Source organism: Procambarus clarkii, chromosome 54, assembly GCF_040958095.1.
Source record: "Procambarus clarkii isolate CNS0578487 chromosome 54, FALCON_Pclarkii_2.0, whole genome shotgun sequence".
Taxonomy (NCBI): Eukaryota; Metazoa; Arthropoda; class Malacostraca; order Decapoda; family Cambaridae; genus Procambarus; species Procambarus clarkii.
Window position 1 is genome coordinate 35,257,431 of NC_091203.1, and position 9,603 is coordinate 35,267,033.

A 9,603-nucleotide genomic window follows, 5' to 3' on the forward strand; every position below is an offset into this window, starting at 1 on the left:
GTGTGATGGTGTGGTAGTAGTGGATTACTAGTGGTGGTGTGGTAGTCGTGGTGAACTAGTGGTGGGGTGTTAGTAGTGGTGTACATGTGGTGGTGAGGTAGTAGGTTTGTACTAGTTGTGGTTTGTTAATAGTGGTGGACTAGTTGTGGTGTGGTAGTAGTGGTGTACTAGTTATGGTGTGGTAGTTGTGGTGTACTAGTTGTAGTGTGGTAGTAGTGGTGTACTAGTTGTAGTGTTGTAGTAGTGGTGTGGTAGTAGTGGTGTACTAATTGTAGTGTTGCAATAGTGGTGTACTAGTTCTGGTGTGGTAGTAGTGGTGTACTAGTTCTGGTGTGGTAGTAGTGGTGTACTAGTTCTGGTGTGGTAGTAGTGGTGTACTAGTTATGTACTTGTAACGGGGGGTGGAGGAAATAGCTCTATCTTGTCCATTATTCCACCCCCCAGTTAACTAACGAGGCCGGGGAAAACAGCTCTCTCTAGTCCGTTATCCCGTCCCCAGTTAGCTAACTATTCTAGAGCACTCCCAGAGTTCCTAAGGCAACCTCTCTGGTTTAACACCTTGTAACCTAGGTATTCGACTACCTAGGTGCTAAGACTACAAGGCGCCGTCTCTTGATCAGTTACCCGAAACTCTAGAGAGAACTCTAGAATACATAATCACTGCCACAAACGTATAAGAGAAAACGAGAGGAAAGAAATGAATAGTGAAGTAATTAGTGAGGGTTTGGGGTGAGAGGTAGGGAGGTGGGAGGAGCGAGGAGGGTCATTAGTTGAAAGTGAGAGTTTAGAGAGGGGTGGAGGGAGAGGTGTAGATAGGTAGAAGGAGAAGAGTAGATAGTAGAAGTAGAAGAGTAGATAGTAGAAGACGAAATGCTGCCACCATCCATTCATGATCATTACATACAAGACAAGGAATGGAACTTGTCTGTATCACAATATTCACCAAAGATGTTATCAAGAGATCATTATTAGTATGATCCCATCTTTGTCATGTACTCATTCTAAACCATGAAACCAGTAACAACAGAGGCTTTCTCACCTCAACTCAAAATCTCTAGGGAACAAAATAAAGTCCATTTAAATAATAAATTCAACAATTATATTTTTCATGATAAGTATCATAACTTAAGCACTCCAATTAAAATGTTAAAGATTAATATTCAAAGTGAGTCATCCTCCAAGAATCTGAGAACCCTACAACTGACTGCCCCTGATCATCACACAACACTTGTAAAACACGACCAAGTCACCTAAATGTTCACTCACCGAGGACTGAGTCTAAGTTGAATGGAGAGGGGGGGGGGGGGGAGTCTGCAATTTTCAAGCAGCGTCACCTCCCGTCTGGTGACGGCCTATCTCGACGGCTGGCCTCTGCTCTGCTTCGCTGGCTGGTCTCCTATTGCTTAATGCTCAATGCTCCCGAATCGGTAGTTTTCCGAGTATTTATTGGGGAACCTAGTAGCTAACTCCGCCCACAAGTAGATAGCCTCCGGCTTTCTACCAAGCCACTCCTTAAACGTCGGCATGTTTGAAGGCTACCAGGCTACAATTATCAGATTATCAGAAGCAAGGTGAAATTCACATGATCTGACCTCAGGTCACTTGAGGTCATTAACGCTTTGAGGTGTGAGATCTCAGGCCGACAACCTGGCGCCTTTCTCAAATCCTTGTCTGTGACTCATGTACTATATATATTCTAAATAAACTAACCAAACACTTTTACAGTGTTACATCTCCCCTTCTCCCCGAAAATAAAGTTTTTTGCAACACTGCTAAAACAAGCTAGCTGTGTGCAACAACTTTATTAACGAAATAAAAATACATCCTAGCTAAACAAATATACATCATCCTACTCTAAAAATGAAATATATAGACAGACGTCCATTGTCTCTGGCTGGGCGACGTCACTGCTTGGTCTTGTAGATAATCCTGTACCACATTTCTTCAACACAACTGCCTCCGTCGCTTCTCCGTCGTTAACGCACAACAACCCTTGGCCAACCAGGATGCCGTTACTACTTGAACTGCGCACAGGACCGTGGAATTCGGTTGTCCCAGCTGATCTGTAATTGGCCCTACGTCAGTCACCATGAGAGACGTATATTGGGGTTTTTCACAGCTATAGGGACTACAAGTTTCGAGACCTTCCTATAATAGTTGCCAACAGTAGAAATCCCATCCTACTCTTCTTCCTCCCTGTTGCTCCAGCACGCCTCCTTCAGAGAGCTACTTCTGACAGCCACATCAAGTCCGCACGACACAGGAAGAATCACTCAACAGAGCAACATGCTTGCAGGAGGGGCGGCCAGTTAAGGCAAACGATCCTGTCTTGCAATTACGCTCCATGCAATGATGCTGACACCAGCAAGGGACACTAGGCATCGTGTCTCACTCAGCTTGGTCTTATCTTCTTCTTCTTTCTTCTCTCTTCTTTCTTCTCTCTTCTTTCTTCTTTCTTCTCTCTTCCTCCTCCCATGGGTCTTTGACAAGCGCCTGGGGTCCATTGGGGTCCGTCCGTCCTGGGGTCCATCCTGGGTAGACCGATGTTGGTGGGACAGACTGGAGTCGTTGTTGTTCCTCTTCCATCTTTACTGGGTCATCTGGGGTCGTCTGCAGAACGACCTGGGGTCCACTGGGGTCCGTCCGTCCTGGGGACCACTGAGTAGACCAATGTTGACCGACCGAGAGGGCTGCATCTTGGGGTCCCCGGGGTGGTGGTGGTGGAACCATGACATCCAGGTAGGGGCTGGTCGTCGTGGTGGTGAGGAACGCCCCAGAGTGTGGTACACAGCAGCCGTTTCCCTCTTCTGTATGTGCGTCTCTCCTCTCTTCTGGCTCCCACCTGTGGATGAACAGAAAGGCGACAATACCGTGCTCCCAAATTGTTGTGTGACCCTGTAGTTTGTATAGGGTTACACAGTCATATCATAACGCTCTCCTCCTGGCAACAACTACACTTCAATTTTTAATAATCCACTTAACTCTGAATGATATTGACTTGGTGGAACATAAAACAGTAACAGAGTAAAGTTAGAGAAGAGAGAATAAGGTCAACACTACTTTTAACTTGTCACAAAAAAAAAATCAACACTAATAGACAAAACACTAGCCTAAACTTAACTGTACCGTTCCTAATCTTAAGTACATAAACCGCCGTTACTCCCACCCTTAACCTACAGCCACCTACGTGACCCAGAGTGTTTCCCTAGCTTCTCTGCCGGTCAACAACTCAAACTGTTGCCACCCCCTGTGACCAGACTATCTAACGTCGAGCGTCCCGAACATGAAGTCTACTGACATACTAAGCCTCCCCCTAGCATGCTGTACAATACCAGTACACCTCGGGTTATTGCGTTCAAATGGAGTAAAACAGTCGATCGCAATAATCTGAGCAGAACCACCACTTAATACTACTTAAGAACTACACCTGCGACTCCCCACTGACCTGGAAACCAGCGGTGGCTGGGTGTCCCCCTGGGACATGCGAGGTCACCTGTCACACTCAGCTGAGCTCCACTACCAACAACCGCTGAGTTCCCAAATCACCAAATCTTATCACTAACATAAAACACAACACACGCAAGTTCTGGTGAACATTCCCTGAACTTCACAAAACTCACAAACTCACTAAACCACAACGCCAGAGAATCACTATCTCCTAACCTGAAAAACTCGCTAAATCGCAAATATTAAACACCTGTCAAGATCTCCCTGATAGCGCCTGAGCGGCAAAAAGACACGTGGGACTGAACAATGTTAAATGAACACCAATACCTTAAACATTGTTCAACACCGCTGCCAACATTGTAACAGGGGGTGGAGGAAATAGCTCTATCTTGTCCATTATTCCACCCCCCAGTTAACTAACGAGGCCGGGGAAAACAGCTCTCTCTAGTCCGTTATCCCGTCCCCAGTTAGCTAACTATTCTAGAGCACTCCCAGAGTTCCTAAGGCAACCTCTCTGGTTCAACACCTTGTAACCTAGGTATTCGACTACCTAGGTGCTAAGACTACAAGGCGCCGTCTCTTGATCAGTTACCCGAAACTCTAGAGAGAACTCTAGAATACATAATCACTGCCACAAACGTATAAGAGAAAACGAGAGGAAAGAAATGAATAGTGAAGTAATTAGTGAGGGTTTGGGGTGAGAGGTAGGGAGGTGGGAGGAGCGAGGAGGGTCATTAGTTGAAAGTGAGAGTTTAGAGAGGGGTGGAGGGAGAGGTGTAGATAGGTAGAAGGAGAAGAGTAGATAGTAGAAGTAGAAGAGTAGATAGTAGAAGACGAAATGCTGCCACCATCCATTCATGATCATTACATACAAGACAAGGAATGGAACTTGTCTGTATCACAATATTCACCAAAGATGTTATCAAGAGATCATTATTAGTATGGTCCCATCTTTATCATGTACTCATTCTAAACCATGAAACCAGTAACAACAGAGGCTTTCTCACCTCAACTCAAAATCTCTAGGGAACAAAATAAAGTCCATTTAAATAATAAATTCAACAATTATATTTTCCATGATAAGTATCATAACTTAAGCACTCCAATTAAAATGTTAAAGATTAATATTCAAAGTGAGTCATCCTCCAAGAATCTGAGAACCCTACAACTGACTGCCCCTGATCATCACACAACACTTGTAAAACACGACCAAGTCACCTAAATGTTCACTCACCGAGGACTGAGTCTAAGTTGAATAGAGAGGGGGGGGGGGGAGTCTGCAATTTTCAAGCAGCGTCACCCCCCGTCTGGTGACGGCCTGTCTCGACAGTTGGCCTCTGCTCTGCTCCGCTGGCTAGTCTCCTATTGCTTAATGCTCAATGCTCCCGAATCGGTAGTTCTCCGAGTATTTATTGGGGAACCTAGTAGCTAACTCCGCCCACAAGTAGATAGCCTCCGGCTTTCTACCAAGCCACTCCTTAAACGTCGGCATGTTTGAAGACTACCAGGCTACAATTATCAGATTATCAGAAGCAAGGTGAAATTCACATGATCTGACCTCAGGTCACTTGAGGTCATTAACGCTGTGAGGTGTGAGATCTCAGGCCGACAACCTGGCGCCTTTCTCAAATCCTTGTCTGTGACTCATGTACTATATATATTCTAAATAAACTAACCAAACACTTTTACAGTGTTACATACTAGTTGTGGTGTTGTAGTAGTGGTGTACTAGTTGTGGTGTTGTAGTAGTGGTGTGCTAGTTGTGGTGTGGTAGTAGTGGTGTACTAGCTGTGGTGTACTAGTTGTGGTGTACTAGTTATGGTGTGGTAGTAGTGGTGTGGTAGTTGTGGTGTGGTAGTAGTGCTGTACTAGTTATGGTGTGGTAGTTGTGGTTTGGCAATAGTGGTGTACTGGTTGTGGTGTGGTAGTAGTGGTGTACTTGATGTGGTTTTGTTGTATTGGTATACTGGTGGTGGTGTACTAATTGTAGTGTTGTTGTAGTTGTGTACTGGTGGTGGTGTACTAATTGTGGTGTGGTAGTTGTGGTGTGGTAGTAAGTAGTAGGGATGACGACGTATGCGCCTCATTGGATTTTGGGCAAATGAGGCGCATACGGCGTCGGGGTTTTCACCGAACTTTTGAAAGAGGCGGATACAGCGTCAGGGTTTTCACCAAACTTTTGAAAGAGGCGCATACGGCGTCGGAGTTTCAGGTAAATTAGGTCAGAGGACGATACGGCACACTGGATTCAACGAACGTGGACGCTGAGTCGTCAGGGTTATCTTGACATGACATGATTTCGGGGCTTTTTTTAGTGTCCTCGTGGCCCGGTCCTTGACCAGGCCTCCACCCCCAGGAAGCAGCCCGTGACTGCTGACTAACACCCAGGTACCTATTTTACTGCTAGGTAACAGGGGTTTCAGGTAAATTAGGGCAGACGACGATACGGCACACCGGATTCAATGAACTTTGGAAAGAGGACGCTGAGTCGTCAGGAGTTTCAGGTTGTAATGATCTGGGGCTCAGATCATTGGTTCTCCCTTCTCCCCTCTTTTCCTTCTCCCTCTCCCCTCCTTCCTTCTCCCCTCCTTTCCTTCTCCTTCTCCCCTCCTCTCCTTCTCCTTCTCCCCTCCTCTCCTTCTCCTCCCCTCCTTCCTTCTCCCCTCCCCGTGGCCGTCATTCGTCTCCTCCTCTCCCCCCCCCCCTGTCGCCCATTTGTCAGGGTCAAGAGGTTGACCTGAGGGTAGGGTGGTCGTGGATACCTTGGCTTCTCCCACTCAATTCCCCACTCAGATGTTCCCTCTCATTCCCTCTCTTTCCCTCTCAGCAGCGGCCTTCCCCATACCAGGCAGAGTCAAATGTCCCTACTCCTATCTTAGAGGAGACAGGCTTGAACATAAATTATCAGTTTTGTAAACATTGCTCGCAGGTGCCTGGGCTCCATAGACGCCCTTGTCCCCATTCTCTTTAGCTGGGGAGAGCTGACTCAATCTTCAGGAATTCATGTAGCTTTCCACGACAGATCAGTGAAGGTGATTGGCCTGAGATAAGGGCCAAGTCCTTATTGGCCCTAGAGTGCCAGACCTCAGGCCTACGTGTTAAATGGTTGGCCAGTGCCAAAATAATGGGTGGAGCCCTGGGGCTGTATTAGATGGTGGGAGGAGCAATCCTTCCCAGCAATAAGTTGGAAAAACTAAATTTCATCAGTGTGTCTTGGGAGTGTATTAGGAACAGGGCCGCAAGCCCGTATCCTCGGGGCTGAGGGCAGCCATCAACATCGTGGCCGTAGTGCGGGTATTTAAGGTATAGTGCACTTGAGTTTTGTGTCCTCGGTAAATATCCATTGTGCCTCTAGGGAAATAGAATAGGTGATGTGTTCAAATTGTCTTAATTTACATGTTTCATAAAATAAATTGTATAGCTTGTCCAGTGGTATTCACTTAACTCCCCTTTGATATATTTTGCTACTTTGTCATTTTTAGGTGTTGTATTGGAAGCCCCCATGTTCTCCTACTATTAATAGATACTAAAGTTGCCCTTGGATTCAAATAAGTAACGTAAATTACACAAACTAATTTTCCAAAATTTATTACTGAAATTCATATTACCCGGAGTCCCAGGGTTACTGATTCCTTGCCTTCCTGGGGGATCGGTGATTGACACATTCAGGTATGGTTGGTCAGGAAGGTGGTGGCAGTGTAAATGTGTTTTGTTATTGTTTTTTTTTAACTAATAACCCTGGTCCTTGGTGTATCTTCCTCATTTAATATTCCTCTTATATACGTGGCAGTCCAGTGAGGGGTCATATTGTAATGACCGCTTACCCTGCCGTAATAACCGCGGCCTCTATTGTAATAAACCGATGTTCCCCAGTATTAATCCTGTTATCTTGTGATCTCTCATAATCGTACTATACGCTCTCTGTTGTAATCTCTGTCTCTCTTCACTCAATACCCCAGCTTAACACTGTTACAGTCCAGCATGACCCCTCACTGGACTGCCACGTATATAAGAGGAATATTAAATGAGGAAGATACACCAAGGACCAGGGTTATTAGTTAAAAAAAAACAATAACAAAACACATTTACACTGCCACCACCTTCCTGACCAACCATACCTGAATGTGTCAATCACCGATCCCCCAGGAAGGCAAGGAATCAGTAACCCTGGGACTCCGGGTAATATGAATTTCAGTAATAAATTTTGGAAAATTAGTTTGTGTAATTTACGTTACTTATTTGAATCCAAGGGCAACTTTAGTATCTATTAATAGTAGGAGAACATGGGGGCTTCCAATACAACACCTAAAAATGACAAAGTAGCAAAATATATCAAAGGGGAGTTAAGTGAATACCACTGGACAAGCTATACAATTTATTTTATGAAACATGTAAATTAAGACAATTTGAACACATCACCTATTCTATTTCCCTAGAGGCACAATGGATATTTACCGAGGACACAAAACTCAAGTGCACTATACCTTAAATACCCGCACTACGGCCACGATGTTGATGGCTGCCCTCAGCCCCGAGGATACGGGCTTGCGGCCCTGTTCCTAATACACTCCCAAGACACACTGATGAAATTTAGTTTTTCCAACTTATTGCTGGGAAGGATTGCTCCTCCCACCATCTAATACAGCCCCAGGGCTCCACCCATTATTTTGGCACTGGCCAACCATTTAACACGTAGGCCTGAGGTCTGGCACTCTAGGGCCAATAAGGACTTGGCCCTTATCTCAGGCCAATCACCTTCACTGATCTGTCGTGGAAAGCTACATGAATTCCTGAAGATTGAGTCAGCTCTCCCCAGCTAAAGAGAATGGGGACAAGGGCGTCTATGGAGCCCAGGCACCTGCGAGCAATGTTTACAAAACTGATAATTTATGTTCAAGCCTGTCTCCTCTAAGATAGGAGTAGGGACATTTGACTCTGCCTGGTATGGGGAAGGCCGCTGCTGAGAGGGAAAGAGAGGGAATGAGAGGGAACATCTGAGTGGGGAATTGAGTGGGAGAAGCCAAGGTATCCACGACCACCCTACCCTCAGGTCAACCTCTTGACCCTGACAAATGGGCGACAGGGGGGGGGGGAGAGGAGGAGACGAATGACGGCCACGGGGAGGGGAGAAGGAAGGAGGGGAGGAGAAGGAGAGGAGGGGAGAAGGAGAAGGAGAGGAGGGGAGAAGGAGAAGGAAAGGAGGGGAGAAGGAAGGAGGGGAGAGGGAGAAGGAAAAGAGGGGAGAAGGGAGAACCAATGATCTGAGCCCCAGATCATTACCAGGTAAATTTGGCCAGTCACTGATTTGGAATTAAGGAAGTCTTATGAGGAAAATAATTTCTGAGATCTTAGAAGTTTGTTAAGAGTTCTTATGATGAAAATAATGACATAGAAGTTTGTTAAGAGTTCTTATGGGAGAAATTCAAATTTCAGAGTTCATACCAAGAATAAACAGATATTTAGGCCGTATATGTTTAAGTAGAAATTCTTACCTAGAAACGAGTACATGTCTATATAACTAAACTGAATCATTACCCAGTCATCCCCCTCCCACATCCTGCTCTCACACCCTCCCCTTCCCTCCCACCCCCTGTGTCATCTTACCTCACACCCCCTTTCTCCCTACCCCTACGTCACCTGTGTTAACCTCACTCCAGCCAGCCAGCCTCTGCCTCCATCCCAATCTCACAAAACAGGTGGCATCTTCATAATCTTATTTTGACCGTCCCTCCCCCCTCTCTCTACCTGTTACCTTTTCCCCCTCTCCTTCATATTGTTCATTCATAATTCCGTACAGCTATTTTAGACATCGTAATATTTGTTTCTTTACATTAAACGAGTCAGTTTTACACAAATCAACCGAGGTGTCTCAATGTAAACTTTAATACTTAAGTTGTCCCAAGGCTACCTAAGCCGCCCCAGGCTACCTACCCGAGGCCTTCAACACCTGATTACCTGCCCCATCATCTGCCAGTCATTGCCAGCGTTCACCACCGTAATAATTTTTATATATGTATATATACATTAGGCGTTAATAAAACATATTTATTTATTTATATATTTTATTTAGTCGTCTAATTTCAGTTTACACAATTTATAATAAACGCGTTTTAATCCCAGTATTCGCCAAAACAGTCTCACTAATAATAAAAACAG